The sequence below is a fragment of the Schistocerca piceifrons genome, chromosome 6 (genome assembly GCF_021461385.2).
Source record: "Schistocerca piceifrons isolate TAMUIC-IGC-003096 chromosome 6, iqSchPice1.1, whole genome shotgun sequence".
Classification (NCBI taxonomy): Eukaryota; Metazoa; Arthropoda; class Insecta; order Orthoptera; family Acrididae; genus Schistocerca; species Schistocerca piceifrons.
In genome coordinates, this window is record NC_060143.1 from 162,030,659 (window position 1) to 162,054,476 (window position 23,818).

Consider the following 23,818-nt stretch of genomic DNA (forward strand, 5'->3'; position numbering starts at 1 on the left):
CACTGAAGAGCGAAAGAAACTGGTACAGCGGCCTATACCGTGTAGGACCCTCGCGAGCACTCAGTCGGAAGTAGTACTAGAGGGAACTGACATAATGAATCTTGCAGGGCTGTCCATAAACCCGTAAGAGTATGAGGGGGTGGAGATTTCTTCTGAACAGTATGTTGCAAGGCATCCCACGAATGCTTAGTAATGTTCATGTATGGGGAGTTTGGTGGCCAGCGGAAGTGTTTAAACTCGGAAGAATGTTCCAGGAGCCACTCTGCAGCAATTCTGGGCGTGTAGGGTGTCACTGTCCTGCTGGAATTGCCCAAATCCGTCGGAATGGACAATGGACATGAATGGGTGTAGATAATCAGACATGATTACCTGTCAGAGTCGTATACAGACGTACCAGAGGCCCCATATCACGCCAACTGCTCACGCTCCACACCATTACAGAGCCTCCACCAGCTTGAACAGTCCCCTACTGACGTGCAGGGTCCATGGATTCGTGAGGTTGTCCTCATACCCATGCACGTACATCCGCTACAATTTGAAACGAGATTCGTCCGACCAGGCAACATGTTTCCAGTCATCAGCAGTCCAATGTCGGTGTCTATGGGCCCAGGCGAGGCGTAAAGCTTTATGTCGTGCAGTCATCAAGGGTACACGAGTGGGACTTCGGCTCCGAAAGCCCATATCGGTGATGTTTCGTTGAATTGTTCGCACGCTGACACTTGTCGATGGCCCAGCATTGAAATCTGCAGCAATTTGCGAAAGGGTTTCACTTCTGTCACGTTGAACGATTATCCTCAGTCGTCGTTGGTTCCGTTCTTGCAGGATCTTTTCCCGGCCGCAGCGATGTCGGAGATTTGATGTTTTATCGAATTCCAGGTGTTCACGGTACACTCGTGCAATGGTCGTACGGGAAAATCCCCACTTTATCGCTACCTCGGAGATGCTGTATCCTATCGCTCGTGTTCCGACTCTAGCACCACGTTCAAACTCTCTTAAATCATGATAACTTGCCATTGAAGGAGCAGCAACCCATCTAACAACTGCGCCAGACACGTGTCTTACATAGGCGGTGCCAACCGCAGCGCCGTATTCTGCCTGTTTACGTACTGTCTCTGTAGTTGAACACGCATGCCTATAGCAGTTTCTTTGGCGCTTCAGAGTAAAACCGTCTGCATCATATGGCACATTCTAATATAATATCTATCAACTACGAGTGCTAAAATGATTCACAAAATTAATCCGAAGTGTTCGTTGGCTGTGTGACATAATTCTCATTTTAAACTCCCTCTGAAGAGGAATAGTCCACTTCGAAGTACCACTATACAAAATCTTCATCATACTTGTGCGCAAACAGAAGTTACTGCAATGGTCAAAACATGACCATCACTTTAGAATTACTCTTTAAACTAAAATTATTCAGGTAAATTAATGTCCAATGCTGTTTATCAAGCAGAAGTTTCATTCCACAGATAATATACTGCACCAAGGATGCTGGAGCCTGTGGAGATAACTCCTGCTGAAAGTACAGCAAGCTCTCAATTAATATTACAGATCGTAAGTCATATTTGTCTGAAGCCACGCAGATATGCACCGTCAGGGAAAACCGAACCATATGCTTGGCATTTGACGAAAAAGTAGCACACATTCATACACATTTCAACTAAAATATATTGCAAATAATCACAAACATGGTCTTAAATATTCATTTCTGGAACGTCTAGGTATTACAGATTTAAATTATACCGTAATTTGAGCAGATGTCAGAAAGTTGCCATAAAGGATACTGAGAAAACCTCAGGCTAGATAGACGCCAGCTCTTCTATAAAAACCTACTGTATTTAAAACAAACGAAAAAAATATAATTGCGATCAGTGCTGAAGATATCACAATTACTATAAGGCGAATTCAGGATTCCCACTCGGTAAGGATGTGCTGAAAAATACCCAAACACATCCGGATTACACTTGTTATTGGTTTCCATGAAATATTTTTGTCGTGAAACCAAGTTTTAGGTGGCAAAGATCTTTGTATCGATGCATTTCACTTGCCCTTACTAAATATAAATAAATTCCAAAATTCTTTCCAATAGGATTTGATCCACAGATTAAGATCTGATTGAAGAATTCGTGACTGATATAAATTTCGTGATGTAACTGCTGACGCCGTTTACTTGTCTACCTGTTCGTTCTGAGTGAGCAGGGATCCAAATGAAAGAAGAGATGGTTCCTTTGTTATTGCTTTGTGTCACTATAATAATTTTGGCAGTATGTATGTTCGTATGATAATCCATTTTGGACTTTCAATCTGATACAACTGGTACGTTGCGATGTCCTTTCTTTTACCAAACATTAGTGCTTCATTTACGGCTATTGCTTCTGTGGTGAAGATATAAGAGAGAGCTGCGAGGATAAATTGTTTGTACTGCGATATTCGTGGGCGTAAAAATGCACAGCCAACTTATCCATTGGGTCCTATTTTTAAACAATCTATAAATATGAATAATGACTTAGATGAAAGTTCAAAGATCCAATGATCATATCCTGTTTCCAAGAAAGTTACAATATTGTTTAAATGGCAATTGAAATGGAATTTAAATGCAATACCGACATCATTTTTGTTGATATGACATTGAATCTCATGAATAGTGTCTGCTGTTAATAACATTAAAGAGGCCTTGTAGGAGCTGATTTGAATTACATTGCTGACATTATCCATTGACTGCGCTTGATGAACGAGTCCGTGTAAAATATGGCCTGAGTCTTATATCTTCCTCAGAAGAAACGTATTCGCTTAACTGTTGTTTTCTGATCGAGAGACGCTTTTCCACTGCTTCAGCTAACAATGCATTTGTCGGTGTAGATCGCATTCCTGGAGTACGTATTTTGAGACAGTGACATTGAAAACTATCAGACAGAGCTTATTCTGATCTCTTGCCGTATAGGAAGTTTCCACAGTCTAGTCCTGATCCTGTTAGAGATCTCTATAATATCAGTAGATGCGAAGAAATCAGAAGATACGAAGTAGCAGCGACTGACTTCATAACATTTTAGACTGTTCTATTTCATTTGTAATATATTCAGTGTTGTTAAACCAAGTGAAATGATTCTCTAAAATTATGCCCAAAAATTTCACGAATTGTTTGACTGGGAATTATCTATTATCCAGTTGCTTGATACCATATTAAATTCGTTGTTTCGTAAAGTGTACAACAGAGGATCTGTTTTCTTGTACTGAAAGACCGTGTTCATCAAGCCATCGGATTAATGTTGTGACAGCTTCATCTACAAAATACTCCACTGCAGGTAAAGTTTTGTCTACAACATTGTGCGTATGTCATCAGCATACTGAAGAACGTTGATTGATGGAGAAAAAAAAACGGTTTCTGGATCTGAAATATAGCTTGTGTAAACCGAAATACGCAAAATAGCACAATGCTGAAAGCCTTTTCGTATAGTTCTTGAACTATGTAGTGGCTTATTATGTGGAACAAATATTTTATGTTCATTTAAGAATGATTTGATTCCTGACACATACCTGGAAGAGCTACTCACATTTAATAATTTTTGAGGTAGAACTGGTATAAATACGTAAGTCATATGCTCCTGAAATATCTGCAAACAGAGCTGAGAGGTATTAGATTCATGTCAATAACGAACGTCACTCAAATGAGTCCACATTGGTTCTACCTAACAATCAGTCCCATCCTCAACTTGATGCAAAGTTTCCTTCTATATTTAACTTCAGTAAACTTATCTTTTGGTCAATGATTGTAATAATATGTAGTCCGACTAATAGGTTATCCGTATGATCGTGCGACGACGGCAGACAAATGAAGCTCGTCCACTGCAGTCGGGCGTATCTGTCACACGACCGGTCGCCACTCCGTCGGGAGGCAATTGAACTGAAGACACATGGTGATGTTGTTTCCATAATCACAACTTGGAGCAACGCAAAATAATTTGAGCAAGTTTCTTTCTAAGACTCGACAAGTGCGTTTGGAGTAACGACTACGCCTGATAATGTTGGCATTATACTCGAATGAATATAATTGTTACACAACTACGTAATTGAAATGGAGAGGAAGAACCAGCAGCTGCATTCACCTGCCGGTTAACACAATCGATAAAAAAAGATACGCTTCTGTCGGCGAGATCTGTGGTGTTAGTGCAGTGGATTCCTTCGGAGATAAATTTATCACGTTCTTTTGGTCAGGGGAACTGTGCGAATGAAAGAGGTTTTAGTACTTTAGAGGATTCTAGTTACATAAGTGAAGGTATGGTTGAAGGGATAGCTCTCAGTTTTGATTTTAAATATAATTTCTAGAATTTATTAAGTCTTATTGAATGGAGTATTTGCCGTCTGTTTTTGATGTACAAAAAGAGCAGAGAATTCAATAGTAAAACATCACAATATGTAATTTTTCCAAGATCTGTACTATTTCTGCCTTCACGCTTCTATTTTTATATATAGTGTCTAGAATTTTTTTAAACAGTCTTGTTGAATGTACACTGTACGTCACATATCACATGGTCAAAAAATATGATCGTTCAGTATTATATTTTCTGCTACTTTATCATCGGCGTTTCCACCGTCTTCCACACTCAAGTCTTCTGCAATATTCAACCACAGTTTCCCCTGTTAAGTCGCTGTGGTGATAACTCTTGTCTTGCATATTCCACAGTGACTTGTTCTCATCATAAGACTTATAAACTTGTCTACGTCCATAGTTGTTAATTAAGTGTGGAACACAACCACAAATCAGCAACAACAGACGCCCGCTACACCGAATATGTCCAGCTACGTCAGATCAATCCCATTTTACTGGGATTCCTCCGTCAGCCGGCAGGGTACGGCCATGTCGGCCGACTTGGCCGTGTGCTGTGGACGCTTGCAAATATGAATAACATCCGTATAGCAGCATTACAGCAGCTCGAGCAGTAGGAGCACAGCACTGTATGGAAATGAATCATGGGCCGTCAGAAAACGGGAAAAGAAGAGAATCAGAGCGTTTGAGACGTGCTGCTACAGAAGATTATTGAAAATCCGGTGAACCGACAGGGAACGAGGATGTTCTTCGCAGAGTCAGCGAGGAGAGATTCAAATCGTTCAAATGACTCTGAGCACTATGGGACTTAACTTCTCAGGTCATCAGTCCCCTAGAACTTAGCACTACTTAAACCTAACTAACCTAAGGAGAACACACACAGCCATGCCCGAGGCAGGATTCGAACCTGCGACCGAAGCGGTCGCGCGGTTCCAGACGTTAAGAAGAAAAACAGGAGACGATGATAGGAACTGAGTTAAGACATCAAGGAGTAACTTCTGTGGTAAAGAATGCAGGGGGACACAGAGATTGAAGTATATCCCATAAATAATTGATGCCGTTGGGTGCGATGAAGAGGTTGACACGGAAAAGCAATTCGTGGTGGGCCGCATCAAACATGTCAGATGACAGATGACATAATTAAAAAGCAGTTCAAGGTGTCGTTTCCCAAGTTTTAGAGTCCAGTTATTTACTGTGGCATTTCTCACTTTTTCTCGCAGCTGGTTGACTGCATACTTGTATCGGTCAGCTGTCGCTCTCCAGGGGGTTCGTAGCGGTCTGTTATCCGCAGTCTGTTATCTCAGAGACCTCCTTGGTCGCGGACTCTGCTTCTGTGATTCAAATAACTATGCTTATCACTTACTGTAGACGAAACAGACGCGAGCAAAATTCAGCTTTTCTCTTCCCCTTGTTATTTCTCTGTGACGGTAACAGACGTATTCTTATATGTTTGGTATCAACAGCATGGAAATTTTGTCTTCAGGCGCTCCAGATGATAAACGTATTTGTATGACAGTTGCGAATTCATCTGGTACCAGTCACTTTCGATATTACTCGAACTGCTTCGTGCAAGTAGCTGCCTAATAACCGATTTATTTCTTATAATTTAACTCAGCTGTGTTTTCATAAATAAAAAATAAACGAAGTTTGCATTTCTTCAAAGATTAGCTGATGCAGTAGGAGTAGGTGCTAGAACTTCTCATATTTGAACCCGTTGAGTCCGACGTCGCAAAAGGCCAAAGATGTTTACGGCGTTCGACGACCCACATATTGGTTGGTTCAAATGGCTCTGAGCACTATGGTACTTAACTTCTCAGGTCATCAGTCCCCTAGAACTTAGAACAACTTAAACCTAACTAACCAAAGGACATCACACACACCCATGCCCGAGGCAGGATTCGAACCTGCGACCGTAGCGGTCACGCGGTTCCAGACTGTAGCGCCTAGAACCGCTCGGCCACCCCGGCCGGCCGACCCACATATTGTCTACCATACAGCCACAATATTGTCTGCTAATGGCAAAAGGGGACGGACTGGAGGTATCCCATGGTGAGCACAGCATGAGTCTACGGAACGTAGTTGAACTGCTTAGTCGATGAGTAACTCACAACAGTGCTTCAGTGCTAGTGGTGTTGATACAAAGCAGAGAAACGGCAACAATAAACAAAGCAAATATTGCTTTATACCTACAACAAAAGTTGCCGAAGTTCACATTTCGTCATAAAGGAGCCGAGATAGAAAGAAGTGGCAGATATTTGCGTTTCTGAAAGATGAGTCAGATGAGTCAGTGAAATGTGTGGTGTCGTACACGCTCGACTGTGTGGACGATGTACATGAGGAGTACAATGATGTTGACACGATTTTAAAAAGTGAAAGTAATAATGAAATAGGTGTCGAGCCATGTAGTTCATCATCCTTGTCGGATATGAAGACAAAAATCCCGTCCGCAGTGAAACGTAGTGAAGGACAGTTATTGTCCAAGGAGCGGGTACTAAACATAATTACACACATGGAAGAATATCAGCAGTATAGTAAAAAAAATATGAACAGATTTCGAATAAATCTGCAGCAGTTATGATCGTGTAGTGCATGAGAAAAACTACGGATATCCAAGGGAGGGCAGGGGGCACTTGCTGCAAAAACTGGTGCCTGTGGGTTTCAAGAATACTCGATATAATTTACAGAACGTGCAAGGTGGTGACCTACTACGTTACGCACATCAAACTGCGCGACATAGATTACAGCGATTGCAAGGGAAGCAGTGGATGGTTGCATGATTTGCTACAGAACTGGAAGACATAAGATAATGAAATTTCAAACAAAGCGTCAACTTGACGGTGCACAGCAACCTGCGGCATCGGCCTGAAAATTTGTAGATGAGATAAACAAACTTATTCCATCTTTCAGCAAGGAATTTGTTTTCATCCTCAACCAATCGGGATTTTAAGAGGAAATACATGTGAAAGGAACCCAGGAAATTAGATGTATCAAGAGAGTAGTATCAAGATCAACTAACTTCAAACCCTTAATGTCTTCGTATATAATTATGCCGACTGTTAATCTGGATGGTGGATGAACTGGAAAGTTATTTATTGTAAATTGGACATGCTTTGCTCCCTATGAGTCTTTCTCATGTGCGTGATCTTGCAAGGGCAGCAGGGAATATTTACGACACAGCAAGTAAGAGTCGGAAAATGGGCGTAAGAGAGCTACAACTAGGCGCATGAGCACTGGTTTTGCACAGTAGCTGGTCAAAATAACTTGCTTTTGATTCCTGGTCTGCGGATAAAAATTTACTTTAGAGGAAACTATTGCTCCTGTAAAGTGTGTGACATTGCAGTCCATACCACCTGGAACTATTGGACAAATTCAGCCTCAGGATGTTTGTTTCTTCTGTGCCTATAAAGCATGTTATTGCACTATATGCAGCTACGCCTTATAGGATAGCCAGTTTCACGATAAACTCGACGACAGACTGTTTCACATTCGGTTGCATGCACCATATTCCATCATTCTCATCACCACGTTACACCAATATATGCTTTCTAGGTGAACGTCCTGCACGGTTTGTTACTTTCAAGGATTTTACCATCGATCGTTATGGTGCGAACCTTTGTGATCACAGAGGCGCATCATTTTTCATTCGGTATTCATGGTGCAAGTTAAGGATTTCTTTTGAACATTTCTTAACGTCCGTTTTGCGCAGTGCGATAGATGCATCCCAAAGTGGTTGAGTTCTGCATCTCGCTGGCACACATTTTCTGTCGCCCTCTTGATGCACAGAGTGAGTCATTAGCAGGTAATATTTTTCCTATTATTATAGTTCTCACAACACTTTCAAACGAGCGTTACTGAAGACTGAACTTGCGACCTCGCACTCAAGAGGTTCCTTGTTACATAATAAGAGAGAAAAAGATTGAAAACCTGATACAGCTTTGATGTGATTCGTACTTAATGTTACCTTCAGAACACGAGACAGATCGATGAAGAATGTGTTTGCAACGTCTTTTCCACATATAAAGATGATCGACAGAATCAGCCTAGTTCACGAGTTAGCTATGGAAATACCCGATCTGAAACTAGTTAAATATATGAGAGTGGAGGTTCTTATCCTATACTGAACACGTGCTGCGTTGATTATACGTAACAAGTTAAAATTATGTGCCGTTTGGGATTCGAACATACACTATGTGATCAAAAATATCGGGACACCTGGCTGAAAATGACTTACAAGTTCGTGGCTCCCTCCATCGGTAATGCTGTAATTCAATATGATTTTGGCCCACCCTTAGCCTTGATGACAGCTTCTACTCTTGCAGGCATACGTTCAGTCAGGTGCTTGAAGGTCTCTTGGGGAATGGCAGCCCATTCTTCACAGAGTGCTACACTGAGGGGAGGTATCGATGTCGGCCGGTGAGTCATGGCATGAAATCGGCGGTCCAAAACATCCCAACGGCGTTCTGTAGGATTCAGGTCAGGAATCTGTGCAGGCCAGTCCATTACAGGGATGTTATTGCCGGGTAACCACTCCGCCACAAGACGTGTATTATGAACAGGTGCTCGATCGTGGTGAAAGATGCGAACGCCGTCCCCGCATTGCTCTTCAGCAGTGGGAAACAAGCAGGTGCTTAAAACATCACTGTGGGCCTATGCTGTGATAGTGCCACGCAAAACAACAAGTGGTACAAGTCCCCTGCATGAAAAACACGACCACACCATAACACCACCGCCTCCGAATTTTACTGTTGGCAGATGATGTTCACCGGGCATTCAACATACCCACCCACACCCTGACATCGGATCGCCACATTCTGTACCGTGATTCCTCACTCCACACAACGTTTTTCCACTGTCCAATCGTCCAATGTTTACGCTCCTTACACCAAGTGAGGAGTCGTTTGGCATTTACCGGCGTGATGTGTGGTTTATGAGCAGCCGCTCGACCATGAAATCCTAGTTTTCTCACCTCCAGCCTAACTGTCAGAGTACTTGCAGTGGATCCTGATGCAGTTTGTAATTCCTGTGTGATGGTCTGGATAGACGTCTATCTATTACACATTACGACACTCTATAACTTTCGGCGGTCTCTGTCAGTCAACAGACGAGGTCGGCCTATACGCTGTTATGCTGTACGTTTCCACTTCACTATTACATCGGAAACAATGGACCTAGGGATGTTTAGGAGTGAGGAAATCACGCTTACAGACGGATGACACAAGTGACACCCAATCACCTGACAATGTATGAAATCCGTGGGTTCCGCTGAGCGCCCTGTTCGGATCTCTCACGATGTCTAATGACTACTGAGGTCGCTGATATGGAGTACTGGCAGCACAATGCAACTAATATGGAAAACGTGTGTTTTTGGGGTTGTGCGACTAGTGTCACGTGAAGGGCCTAGAGGACGTAGTGTAAGCCTCAGCTTGGCACGGACTGTCCCTTTTTCTTCGCTACTTATATAACATTAATAATAATAGCAATGAATGAACGATGAGTTGCGCCAGCTGCTGTGGCCGAGCGGCTCTAGGCGCTTCAGTCCGGAACCGCGCTGCTTCTACGACCGCAGGTTCGAATCCTGCCTCGGGCATGGATGTGTGTGATGTCCTTAGGTTAGTTAGGTTTAAGCAGTTCTAAGTCTACGGGACTGATGTCCTCAGATGTTAAGTCCCATAGTGCTTAGAGACATTTGAACCATTTGAACGATGAGTTCGCCCTTTTACAAGTACATAATTTTTTTTTGTTTTAACACTAAAACGTGTTTTACCACCTTTGTGTCATCCTCAGTGGGTTTTTCTGAAATACATACATACATCTATTATTATAGGTTATCTGTCTTGAGATGACTACAATGTAATTAAAAAGAATTGTACCAGACGCGTCAGTGATGTTACCAGCTGCTGCAGAAGATTGCCACACAATCAAACATACATACATATTACGTTTAGATGGTTCAAAAGGCTCTGAGCACTATGGGACTTAACATCTGTGGTCATCAGTCCCCTAGAACTTAGAACTACTTAAACCTAACTAACCTAAGGACATCACACGCATCCATGCCCGAGGCAGGATTCGAACTTGCGACCGTAGCGGTCACGCGGTTCCAGACTGAAGCGCCTAGAATCGCACGGCCACACCGGCCGGCATTACGTTTAGATTATGAATATGTTACATATTGCTGTTATTCAGATAAATATAAATATTTAAATAACAACAAAATCTGATATAACGTATTCCTAGCCTAAGCATAATCTATATGTATGCATTTCAGAAAAATAAAGGAAAAACGCACTGAGGATGCCACGACAGTGATGAAACATGTATGCCACGACAGTGATGAAACATGTTTAGGTGTTAAAACAATAGTTTGTGCACTTGTCGAAAGGCAGACTCATCTTTAACTCATTATTATTTTCTGGAAGCCTTATTTTCTCTCCGTAATTTGAAACAACGTCACCTTAAACAACACATTAAGCAAAATATCCCAAATGGGAGAAATTCAGAGTTGAGTGTAGACTACGATTAAGGAATCTCTCAAGGAAGTTGAATCGCAATCCTAAAATGATCGATTCAGCTCTTCGTTACGAAGGACAAAGCTTCGGTGCAAGTTCCCGGTTGGTTATATGCAAAATACTCTTACGTTGCTATCCAGTGACGCGTTTAAGGTGCTGTATAAGGTAATGCTTATCACTATTGTCACTGGTTGGAGAGCAGTTTGTTCTGCTTTTCCTTTAATTGTTGTGTAGGACACCAATTCAACGTACCCACAAGAGGAAATCAAAACAGTATGATACGACATATCAGAAAGGCCTCCATAAAACATCGTCAGTTAAAAGTATCCCACTGCCGGGGTATGGGAGCACGGAGAACGAAATTTAAAAAAATGCTAAATGCGCTAGACTCTCCAATTACTGTTAAATACCCAAGATAAGCTTCCTTCTGCTGCCGATAGACCCTGCCTATTCCGCAATAAGCCATCAAATTAGAATGATTTGTATTAAAAATCACTCGACAGGTTCTCTGCATAACAGCTCATTATTTCCACACTTAAGCCGCTTTCCACGTCTAGACTCCCTCTGACCATGTTACATCAAATTAACAATGTACGAAATTTAAAGTCAAGTCAGCTGCATCACATTAGACACATTGTTAGATCCCCCAGTCACAAAAAATGGTTCAAATGGCTCTGAGCACTATGGGACTTAACTTCTGAGGTCATCAGTACCCTAGAACTTAGAACTACATAAACCTGCCCGAGGCAGGATTCGAACCTGCAACCGTAGCGGTCGCGCGGTTCCAGACTGTAGCGCTTAGAACCGCTCGGCCACCCCGGCCGGCCCCCCAGTGACAGATAACTATTTAGTCGTAAGATACAACTTCACGTTAGATCGTTTAATAGTGTCAGTTCTACTTCCCCACACCTCCTGTACCTCGTCGCTAACTTGATGAACAATATTTTGAATATATACATCAGCTTTATGTAAAATTATTCAGGCGCACGTACTTGCAAACAAGACAAATAAACATGTTTATGGAACTGCAAGTAGTGATTTATATCGCTTTTTTTTATTTAAACAGTTGTCGCATCTTGTAGAGACTCTGATGCGATTAAATAGTCATTAGTCGCATTTGAAGTGGGCGGGCGGAACTCTACGCGACGTAACAACGCCACACTGTGTGGTTGGAGGATTGCAACTGGAAAGGAACTACACGGTTGCCTATTTATGTATGGTGTTTCCGAGTTACCAGCACTGCGATCAAAATATCACATGCTCTCTACATTAACATTGCAGTGGTAATCATCAATAGAAGGAGTGGAGGAAATTTAGGCACGAAGGCCCACCTCAGAGTGTCGTAGAGGTCTACCAATTAAGCGAAAGGGCAACATTTTGCACATTGAGGCTAACATGATGATTATTGTCCATGTAAGAAAAGTCATATACTCGGAAATAAAACTGGAGGTATTAGACACTTACTGACGTTGAGGTTATGCATTCAATCTCGGCGGACAAATGAAGTGATTACTATCAATGCCATAAGAAAAAACGTAGTTTCGAACACATTACAACAAGTGAAATACTTATTCTCAATGTCGTCACATTATAGGTACATGCTACACAGTCAGTGCAGAATTCTCTCGAACAATTTTAATTCGCAAGAGGGAAGAACACAGTATCGACAAAATAAAAACCGAAAAACCAGATCAGGGCAGTCACAGAGAGCAGAGTAGGGATGGAACACTAACAAACCAGTATATAGAATATGCTAACACACAGTCACAAAACTTTCCTCATAATAGTGATCTTACTGAAAAACCAAAGACTACAAATAACGTACCGTAGAAGCAGCGTAACCTAGAAAAATGTCTGTATCATTAACACATCCACCAACTAGCTTCATAAAGAAAACATGTGTCAGTAAACATATGAACACGTCAGCTAGGTTAAGTAGTTTACACGTCCAGAATTCGAAAAGTTTTATTCTGAACACGTCAGGATGTAACCTCCCCCTTCCTAATCGGCCTACTAGATTGCGATATAATTGACCGTGATCGCATATGCCTTATGCAATTTTACAGTAACTAAGGCTATCATTACCGAAGGAAAATAGGAGGGAAATGTACAACAGACCCTTCTGAAGGAAAAATCTGTTCTAAACCTAATCTAAATACTGATGATAATTTTGAAATGAGTGGAGTATACTGCAAATATTTACTACAAAAAATACAAAGAAAACACTGATTAGCTAAAAAGAGGATAATTATATGGTCGCCAGCCCGCTAGAGCAATGAATCTCCAGAATCTTAAGAAAGGTAAAGGCAAAGAAATTTAAGCAAATAATCACTGGCGTGGTAATAGAAGGTTGTCATGCTTTTCCACACCACAACAGTTCACGAGAATAAAAATGAATCATAAAGCACTGAGTTTGCAGTTACTTATTCTGAAATACTAAATTTTGAAATGGGGTTACTGGTTAAATAAATGTTACTAAAACTTTGTTATGTAAAAAAAAATTACTTTCAGTAACCCCAATGTAACGTGATGTAAAATTTAGAAAAGGACAAGCAGTTTACTTTTGATTATTGAAAGATTGAACTGAATTCCCTTTAAGCAAATGAGCAAGTGATTTTACTTTTAAAGTAACAACAATAAAATACATACCATACAAGCAGAAGCTAAATACTGAATAAATGGAATTGTGCACTCTTAATTTGTGCTGTATCTTTAGTTATTAGTTTTTCCAATGAAATTTTACGTTACTTGAAGTGAATGAAGTTAAATACTCAAATCTGCAAATTAGTTAAGCCTCTGTTCTGAAAAACAAGAGTCAGTAGTTACTGAGGCAGAAAATTTACCCTGAAACTGGTCATTACTAAACAAACAATACTGGCAGTAAATAGTTAATCAATTTTCATACTCTTACGACAGTAGGTGATTGCATAGAAGTGAAAGGGACCTTGCTTGGTAATGATGTCTGAGGATGACAACACTGGTGCCATACAAGTTTTTACTATTTCTGGTTATTATTCTAGTTAGTCATACTTTGTGAAAGAAATGTCGCTGGGTAGTGCCTCTGTCACTTTACGGCTGTGGCTGAGCGGATGACAAATGTAGCCGACGACAATGCCGAGTTGCCGCTATTGCTGCTGGATGAGAACCCCGGGTCGTCTCCAGAGATAATTATGGAACAGACAATAGTTAGAATTGCAGCTTCCTCCGCCTGTCCACTGCGACCGTGCTCTCAATATTCGCAGATTAGCGAATGAGGCGCGCCTACACTGGCGCGATCATAGGTGCACACCGTGTCTGCACGAGCGCCCAACAAACACTTCCGCCCTGTTTTATGACACAAAGTGCTCTGCTTCTCTCTGCTCGCAACGCGACAGGGACTCCCCATACGCAGAGATAAACAACGGCGCAGCTACTGTCATTTCGACGTTGCTATCGATACATTTAAATAAAGTTCCCCTGGATACTACAATTTACAATATTTTCATTATAATAACAATCAGTTACATAGTCAGAAATAAATAACTACACTACTGGCCATTAAAATTGCTACACCAAGAAGAAATGCAGATGATAAACGGGTATTCTTTGGAGAAATACATTATACTAGAACTGACATGTGATAACATTTTCACGCAATTTGGATGTATAGGTCCTGAGAAATCAATACCCAGAACAACCACCTCTGGCCGTAATAACGGCCTTCATACGCCTGGGCATTGAGTCAAACAGAGCTTGGTACAGCTGTCCATGCAGCTTCAACACAATACTACAGTTCATCAAGAGTAGTGACTGGCGTATTGTGACGAACCAGTTGCTCGGCCACCATTGACCAGACGTTTTCAATTGGTGAGAGATCTGGAGAATGTGCTGGCCAGGGCAGCAGTCGAACATTTTCTGTTTCCAGAAAGGCCCGTACAGGACCTGCAACATGCGGTCGTGCAATATTGTGCTGAAATGTAGGGTTTCGCAGGGATCGAATGAAGGGTAGAGCCACGGGTCGTAACACATCTGAAATGTAACGTCCACTGTTCAAAGTGCCGTGAATGCGAACATTAGGTGACCGAGACGTGTAACCAATGGCACCACATACCATCACGCCAGGTGATACGCCAGTATGGCGATGACGAATACACGCTTCCAATGTACGTTCACCGCGATGTCGCCAAACACGGATGCGACCATCATGATGCTGTAAACAGAACCTGGATTCATCCGAAAAAATGACGTTTTGCCATTCGTGCACCCAGGTTCGTCGTTGAGTGCACCATCGCAGGCGCTCCTGTCTGTGATGCAGCGTCAAGGGTAACCGCAGCCATGGTCTCCGAGCTGATAGTCCATGCTGCTGCAAACGTCGTCGAACTGTTCGTGCGGATGGTTGTTGTCTTGCAAACGTCCCCATCTGTTGACTCAGGGATCGAGACGTGGCTGCACGATCCACTACAGCCATGCGGATAAGATGCCTGTCATCTCGACTGCTAGTGAGTGATACGAGGCCGTTGGGATCCAGCACGGCGTTCCGTATTACCATCCTGAACCCATCGATTCCATATTCTGCTAACAGTCATTGGATCTCGACCAACGCGAGCAGCAATGTCGCGATACTATAAACCGCAATCGCGATAGGCTAGAATCCGACCCTTATCAAAGTCGGAAACGTGATGGTACGCATTTCTCCTCCTTCCACGAGGCATCACAACAACGTTTCACCAGGCAACGCTGGTCAACTGCTGTTTGTGTATGAGAAATCGGTTGGAAACTTTTCTAGTGTCAGTACGTTGTAGGTGTCGCCACCGGTGCCAACCCTGTGTGAATGCTCTGAAAAAGCTAATGATTTGCATATCACAGCATCTTCTTCCTGTCGGTTAAATTTCGCGACTGTAGCACGTCATCTTCGTGGTGTAGCAATTTTAATTTCGAGTAGTGTATTACATCGATTACATATTAAATATAGTTTCTGTAATAAAGCTTACAGATTCGGAATCGGAATTACAGTGCAAGTTATCAACGCACATTAAACGGCGAAAACTTTTGGATCGTGTCAAGGTATTTGATCTGCATTTTCGGTGTTACAAGGACATTTGCAGGAATTCATCTGGTAGTTCATGTTTTGTCTTAGCAGATTCTTTGTAGTTACTGTGTATATTTGAAGTGCTTATACATGCTGGCCCTGTGTATGTTGTATATCTTTGAAATGTTTGCGTGATTCAAGGCTTGTGGGGTACAAAATAGAAATATCATTATCATTTCACTATCACTGTTGGTAAAGAGGACAATGTAAAGCTAAGGATGTGCTAAAGACATTTGTGGCATTGTGATTTGATTGAAAGTCGAGAATCGTTCCATGTTTCCTCTTCAGTGTCAACGAGTTTATGAATATTTGCGTTCAGAATGAGATTTTCACTCTGCAGCGGAGTGTGCACTGATATGAAACTTACTGGCAGATTAAAACTGTGTGCCGGACCGAGACTCGAACTCGGGACCTTTGCCTTTCGCGGGCAAGTGCTCTACCGACTGAGTTACCCAAGCATGGCTCACGCCCCGTCCTCATAGCTTTACTTCTGCCAGTACCTCGCCTCCTACCTTCCAAACTTTACAGGAGCTCTCCTGCGAACCTTGCAGAACTAGCACTCCTGAAAGCAAGGTTCGCAGGAGAGCTTCTGTAAAGTTTGGAAGGTAGGAGACGAGGTACTGGCAGAAGTAAAGCTATGAGGACGGGGCGTGAGCCGTGTTTGGGTAGCTCAGTCGGTAGAGCACTTGCCCCCGAAAGGCAAAGGTCCCGAGTTCGAATCTCGGTCCGGTACACAGTTTAATCTGCCAGGAAGTTTCAAAATTTGCGTTGTTGAGAAAATTATGTGCTCTATTCCCTATCTACGAAGGCCGTTCAAGAAGTAATGCAACACTTTTTTTCTGAAAGCAGGATGGTTTTATTCAGGAGTCCAATACACCCCATTATTCTCCACTCCTCTGGTTATTTTTCAACATAATTTCAGTTCAATACGATGGCCTTACGATGGCTTAGTGGGAGGGCCTGTATGCCCTAATGGTACTATTCTATTGGTCGACGTCGGGGCCAACGTCTTGCAGCATCAATAACCTCCTCATCTTCCACGTACTGTTTCCCGCGGTGAGCAGCCTTCATTGGGCTAAACCAATCGAAGTCGGGAGGTGCGAGATCCGTGCTGTAAGGAGGATCACAGTGGGCGCACATCTTTGAGTACCACAACCGGTGGACAAGTGTATCAGCACTACCAAGAGGGACGTCTAGTAGTACAGAGAAGTGTTTGTGATCCGTCGATCATTTCGAATGAGACTGTCCTCACGTTACAACATTGGAATCACAGTCGTGTGCGGTGGTCGGCACGCCGGAGATCAGGCAGGTTTGCGTGACCTTATTGTGATGGTGTCAGACTTCTCGCCTAACGAGTAACAGTACTTTTGTTCACTGCTAGGTGTCCGTAGACATTCTGCAAGAGCCTATGAATATCTGCGATGCTTTGGTTTTCTGTCAAAAGACATTCAGTGACAGCTCTCTGCTTGTTACACACCTCCACTACAGGCACCATTTTGAAGGCTATGTGTAGTGTCGCCGCCAGTCGGATCTTCATGAAACCGTAGGGGCTGAGGCGGGAATATTCTATGATGCCCCATAACAAATTACGCATTTTTTTTTCAAGCGAAAATGGCCGTGAAAATTAAGTGTTGCATTACTTACTGAACACCCTTGTGCATCTACACCTACATTGACATATATACTCGGTAAACCACCGTACGATGTCTGGCGGAGGGTACCCTGTACCGCTACTAGTCATTTCCTTTCCTGTTCCAATCGCAAATAGAGCTAAGGAAAAACGACTGGCTATATGCCTCCGTACGAACCTAATTTCTCTTTTCTTACCTTCGTAGTCTTTGAGCGAAATGTACGTTGGCGGCAGTAGAATCGTTCCGCAGTCAGCTTCAAATGCTGGTTCTCTGTTCTGCGAAAAGAACGTCGTCTTACCTCCAGGGATTCCTGTTTGAGATCGTGAAGCATCTAAGCAAAACTTCTGTGTTGATCGAACCCACTGGTAACAAATGTAGCAGCCCGCCTCTGAACTACTTCGATGTCTTCCTGTGACCAACGTTGTGGGGATTCCAGACGCTGGAGTAGTATTCAAGCATGGGTCACACTACTGTTCTGTGCCATTATGGATCAACCACACTTTTAGAAAACTCTCCCGATAAACCGAAATCGACCATTCGCCTTCCCTACTACCGTTTCATTTCATATCGCATTGCAGTTTTATGCCTAGATATTTAATTGACTTGACTGTGGCAATCATCTCACTCCTAATGCTGCATTCGATTATTACAGGAGTGTTTTTCCTACTCATCTGCATTAACTTACATTTTTCTTAATTTACTGCTTTTATCAGCATAAATTTGTTAGTCTGTTACAGGAAGCAAGTAAATTTGCTGTCCTTTTTTAGTGTGATTATACAGAACATTTCCTTAGTTCCAAATTTTCTTATGAGGTATTCATAATCGCACTATTGCAACCTGAAGAAAGATATATTGGGTGTCCCAGAAGTCTTTCCGTGATTGCAAATATTCATAAGGCATAAAACGCGACACAGAGACAAATACTTTATATCTTTAACTGCATGTGACATATTCAAGTTTTGTCAAAAAACGTACGTGCTGTAACTTTTTTGTTACAGGGCCCAGTGACGAAAAACAGCGGAATCGTACACCATTTGCAAACAGCGTATTCTCAAACCAGGAGAAAACCCACTCCTCTGGTTTCGCGAGACAGCCACCAAGCGAAGTTTAAAAAAACAGGGAGGTCTGTGACCTCCCTAGAACAGGCAGACCTGGACGTAACGCGTAGACAATTAAAACAGCGTGAGACGCCGACGCGTCAGTATGCCGTCTGGAATTTCCTCTGACTGTTTTTTGGTGACCGTGTCTCGTGATAACCAGCACATACTTTTAACTTGTGATGGCTACCTATGGTATTCCGTCTGGAATTTTCTTTGGCTATTTTTGGTGACTTGTCTCGCGAAACCAGAGAACAGATTGGCCTTTCTCCTAGATCGAATACATGTCGTTTGCATATAGTGTCCAATTAAGCTGTCGTTTCGTCACTGAGCTCTGCAACATTCAAAGTAACAGTATGTACGTGCTTTCTCCTGGTTTGAGTACGTATTGTTTGCAAATGGTGTCCTATTCTGCCTTCGTTGCATCACTGGGCCCTGTAACAAAGGAACAGTAAGTATGTATGTACACAAAAACCTGAATATGTCACAGGAAATTCAAGACAGAAATTATTTGCCTATATATCGTATTTTATGCTTTTGTTTGTAATCAGGGAAAGACTCCTGGTACATCGGGTATAATAAAGCATGGCGCGGAAGAACAACAAAATGAAAAAATTGCAGTTTGGGCCCTCACAAATACGTTTGAAGTCATTCCGTTTAATTTCTGCAGTATGAATTTACACGTACGTGAACAGGATTTACATGAGAGGCTGACACATGATTGATGGCCGAGTTCAATCCATGGAGTTGTTTCTCCTGTATTCCTATATTTTTATCATAATCGAAAACATGGGAACACAAAAATTCAAAATTACGCCTCAAAAATAAATTATATATAACAAATGGTTCAAATGGCTGTGACCACTATGGGACTCAACTGCTGAGGTCATTAGTCCCCTAGAACTTAGAACTAGTTAAACCTAACTAACCTAAGGACATCACAAACGTCCATGCCCGAGGCAGGATTCGAACCTGCGACCGTAGCGGTCTTGCGGTTCCAGACTGCAGCGCCTTTAACCGCACGGCCACTTCGGCCGGCTATATATAACATTCCTTGGTTCCTTAAAGAGAGACGTACTCTGGAAGATTTGTTTATCTCTTGCGAAAAAGAATCTCCCTCACTTATCATAAAAGAATTCCGTCTTATGAACAACACGTGCTCGGATACTACATCCGAAATAAACTTAGGGCGGTGCGATCATTGAGCAACTGCGTACCCTCTTCGAAATGACATCGTAAATCTAAGAACCTATATACCGCTGCAGACTGGTTCATGAGCTGACCCTAAGGTCCGTACTGACGTTACTGTTTACGCAACACAGATTGTGCAACACATCCGCGAAAAAACGCATTAGCATGACAGCCTCGAGGCAAAGATATTGTCTGCAAATACCAATGTTTTTTGTGATCTGGTCAAACTTCGAGAAAACAAGTCTAGCTACTGTAAAAGTCGCTATTGTTTCATTTCTATCTGCTCACCATTTTACCGTGTTTATACATATATGTTCACGTCACTTAGTTGTTATGATGTTGCTGTCCTTAAAGACAGACGAGACCGATTTTAAAACCATTACTGGGGGAAAATAGCTGCAAAGTCAAAGATTATACGCTTTGGGGTAGTAAACGTGCACATAGGCGCGGATGCTAAAGTGGGAGGTCGTTAGAGTCAACTGTGCTTTTCCACCCGACTCCTCTTCCCAAACTCAGTCTATGAAACGGGTGACTTAACAAAGGATAGCCACAAAACATTATCATACAATTACTAAAGTAGGCACGTGTGGGTAACTAAAAACTACCGGACGGTTAGTCTGTCAAGTCACACTAGTACATTCCTAATCAGAATAATATACCGGAGAAACATAAATAAAAATTGAAGAAGTTCTGGACGAAGATCATTATACTTTAAAAAGGAAAATAGTGCTAGAGAAGCTTAGTAATGGAAGGCAGACTGAAGAGAAATCAGTATCTTTCTAGAATTTGTGGACCTAGAGAAAGCCTTCGACAACGTTAGGTGAAACAAGATATTCACAATGTTTAGAAGATTGTGGCTAAAGTGCACAAACAGACGAGGAATCTACAACGTCTACTCAACCAAAGTGGAGGTAATATATGTGGAAGATAAGCAAACGCAGGTGTACGTTTCGAAGGGTGTAAGGAAGGCTTCCAGCTTATAAACACTGTCGTTCAACTTGTACGACGAAGAAGCACTAAAGGAAGTAAGGCAACGCTGAAGTTGATAAAGAGTAATATGAACGCGTAGCCATTTGTTTAACATCAAATTTGGGAACGACACAGTAGGAGAAGATGTGAAAAAATTCTCCTATCCGGGTGTTACGGTTGCACAAGATAGTACAAGAAATGAAGATATCTGAAGTAGATTGATTCAGGCGAAGGCAGCTTTCTTCAAAAACAGAATTATACTGAGATCAGGAACTGGTAGGGAAATGATGAAGAAATTCTAGAATGTCTACGTCCGAAGCACAACAGCGGATGAAAGTGGAACGTAGACTATCACAATCACGGAAAAGTAGAAACTAGAAGTATTTAAACGTGATGGTGTTGACAAACGTTAATAACTAAGTGGACGAACGTTGAACAAAATGAAGTTATGTAAATCATTGGCGAGGAAGGAAGTGTATAGAAAACGATTCGATCATTATTTTAGAACGCACCAGCCTGCGCACACGTAACGAGGCATTCAACTGCGCGAGAGACCTCAATTGGAGCGAGTGCTGTTGCTGCTTCGGTTGTCACTCATTCTGGGAATGCTGCCAAGAACGCAGTCAGCAGTTTGTTTGCGGACATAGCACCACTGTCGCGACGGTAGATGATATGGCTGCTTCGTAAGGAACGCGATGTCCTTGTGTGAGCGATTCATTCAGGTTGCTTTCTTTTAAAAGAAAAGCTGGTTTTCACACCGTGTAATTTCGGTTTTACTTTTTGTCAGCAGCTACAAATCCTGTGCAGAAATACACACATCAACAATAGTCTTGCATCACGCCGATATGTAGTGCAGATTTGTTGCTAATGTAACTGTTCCTTTACCGATCGGGAGGAGACACCTAACGTTATTTGTAAATATAGACATAGTTAGCATGAGCGCTACCTATAGGTAAGAATGCCGTACTTGAATGGATTGCAGCGTTGCAGTTGAAAGTAAAGCGCCAGTACTGGCGCACTAGAGCCCTCTGTGGAACAGTACAGTGGACATCCATCATGCCGCGAAAGACAATCGAGACTAATGGTGGGGTCCGCATCATCACGTTACGCGCTGAAGGCTTGTCAATCAGGGAAGATGCTTCACGTGTGAACCGGAATAAAAGTGTTGTGCTATGGAAATGTAATCGGTTCCAATTGACAAGTAGTTTTGAGGACTTACGCCGCACAGGCCGTCGACGTTCGGCAGTTCCACTGGTTGATTGATATCTAAGTTTTGAGTCAAAGAAACCGCGGTCTGAGTACTCCGCAACTGAATTGTACGTTTGAAGAGGCTTCAAGGTGTCATGTATCGCACCAAACTGTTAGGAGACGATTTGATGTTGGAAATCTTCATTCCGGACGACAATGGCGAGCACCAAGTCGTACGTCACTGACACCGTGGACACTGTAACAGATGGGCAAACAATCACAAAGATTACCGTGAAGTGTTGTTTACGCACGAAACTCGGTTATGTTTGCGTCCTGATAATCGCAGACAACGTTTTAAGCGACAACTCTAATATCTAATGCCTCCAACACTGAGTCCCGTAAGTGCAACAAGGTAGTGGTGGAGTGATGTTCTGGGGTGGCATTACCTGAGGCCACCGTACATCTATCGTGGGACCAGATTCTGCAACCAATAGCGTGGCTGTGTTGCCAACATTTTGGTGACGGTTTCATCTTGATGGATGACAATTCGCCTGCTCTTCAAGTTATTCTCGTGATCACTATCCTTCAGCATGCTAGGATTACCAGCATGGAGTAGCCTGCCTGTTCCCCAGACACGAACCCAGTGGAACATATGTGGGATCGAACTGTTTGCCGGTTGGTGTGGCCGAGCGGTTCCAGGCGCTACAGTCTGGAACATCGCGACCGCTACGGTCGCAGGTTCGAATCCTGCCTCGTGCATGTGTGTGATGTCCTTAGGTTAGGTAGGTTTAAGTAGTTCTAAGTTCTAGGGGACTGATGACCTCAGCAGTTAAGTCCCATAGTGCTCAGAGCCAGTTTTTCGAACTGTTTCTGGACGTCGACAACGACCACATACTCTGTGCGATTTAGTGAGAATCGCTGTTGAGGAGTGGGACAATTTAGACCAGGGCTGGCTCGATGTTCTCATCAATGGAGCGGCAGGACCGATTCACGCCTGCGTCCCAGCAAGGGACGTTCCACCACGTTCCACGACTTTGCCCAGGAGTGCTGTGTAAACTCCCCACGGGCACATATGATTTTGGCGTTACACAAATTTTTCTTTAATCTTAAGACATTGCAGAGGAATGGATACGCTTGTCTCATAGTCAATTTTTGTTTCCTGTGCCATGAATTTCGAAATAAAGGGACATTAAAAAACTTTTGTTGGTGTGTGCAAGTAGCTCGAACGAGAAAAATCTTGTATTCATATTAACGCTTTGAAGTTATACGAATAAAGGACAGCCTTGGATATGTGACATCAAATTGTGTATAGAAAGGGGAAGTGCCGCTATTATCTCCTTCAGCTGGAATCACAAGAAGTATTTCCGTCTGCCAAATTTCTTTCGAGGTATTGGATGACCTCTAAGAAGGGTGCATGTGGAGCACGAAATAAACAGGAAAAAGCCAATATAGACAAGGAAACTACTAGCCATCTGTTTGGGATAAGTTTCATAGTATATGTTCTCTTTGTACGTCAGATAGCACTCAAGTAAACTTCTCCATTTCATTTTCGCTACCACACCTGAATAAGTTCAGGCGAAACATCTTTCCATGCTTACGGCTCCTTCAAAACATTCTGTTCTCTGCATATCTATTATCATAAAATAAATTGTACTTTCTCATCTTTTTGAGCTATTAAAACTCCCCTACAAGATTATTCTGGGTGAACGTCACACATCCTAAGAAATTGTGCGATGAGACATTAATGATTGCAAAATACATTACCATGCAGATTTCTTTCTTTGAAAAACTACCAATTATACGACTATCAAAAGTTTGTGAATTTCATTATTCCAACAACT

The 23,818-nt window shown here is 42.4% G+C and overlaps 1 protein-coding gene and 1 non-coding gene across 2 annotated transcripts in view; both read left to right on the forward strand.

Moving 5' to 3' along the window:
- LOC124802457 (mitochondrial basic amino acids transporter-like) overlaps positions 1-23,818 on the forward strand; it is a 250,623-nt gene that overhangs the window by 85,593 nt on the left and 141,212 nt on the right. The window lies entirely within an intron of this gene.
- Trnas-cga lies at positions 16,561-16,635 on the forward strand. The gene has a single exon. It is a non-coding gene; the product is annotated as a tRNA-Ser (tRNA).